Source organism: Bison bison, unplaced genomic scaffold (genome assembly GCF_000754665.1).
Source record: "Bison bison bison isolate TAMUID 2011002044 unplaced genomic scaffold, Bison_UMD1.0 scf7180017864378, whole genome shotgun sequence".
NCBI lineage: Eukaryota > Metazoa > Chordata > Mammalia > Artiodactyla > Bovidae > Bison > Bison bison.
The window spans coordinates 7,346,543-7,346,836 of NW_011494950.1; positions in this window are offsets into that span (position 1 = coordinate 7,346,543).

The following is a 294-nucleotide window of genomic DNA, read 5'->3' on the forward strand; positions in this document are numbered from 1 at the left end:
GCAATGAAGTTACAATCACACATCTATGTAACATCTTAATTTCAAACATTTGATCTGCAATGTATATATAATCAGTATCCACTCCAGTATTCTTGGGCTTCCCTAGTGGCTCAGCTGATAAAGAATCCACCTGCAATGTGGAAGACCTGGGTTCCATCCTTGGGTCAGGAAGATCCCCTGGAGAAGGGAATGGCTATCCATTCCATTATTCTGGCCTGGAGAATTCCAAGGACTGTGTAGTCCATGGGGTTGCAAAGAGTCGGACACGACTGAGTTTCACTTTCACTTCACTTT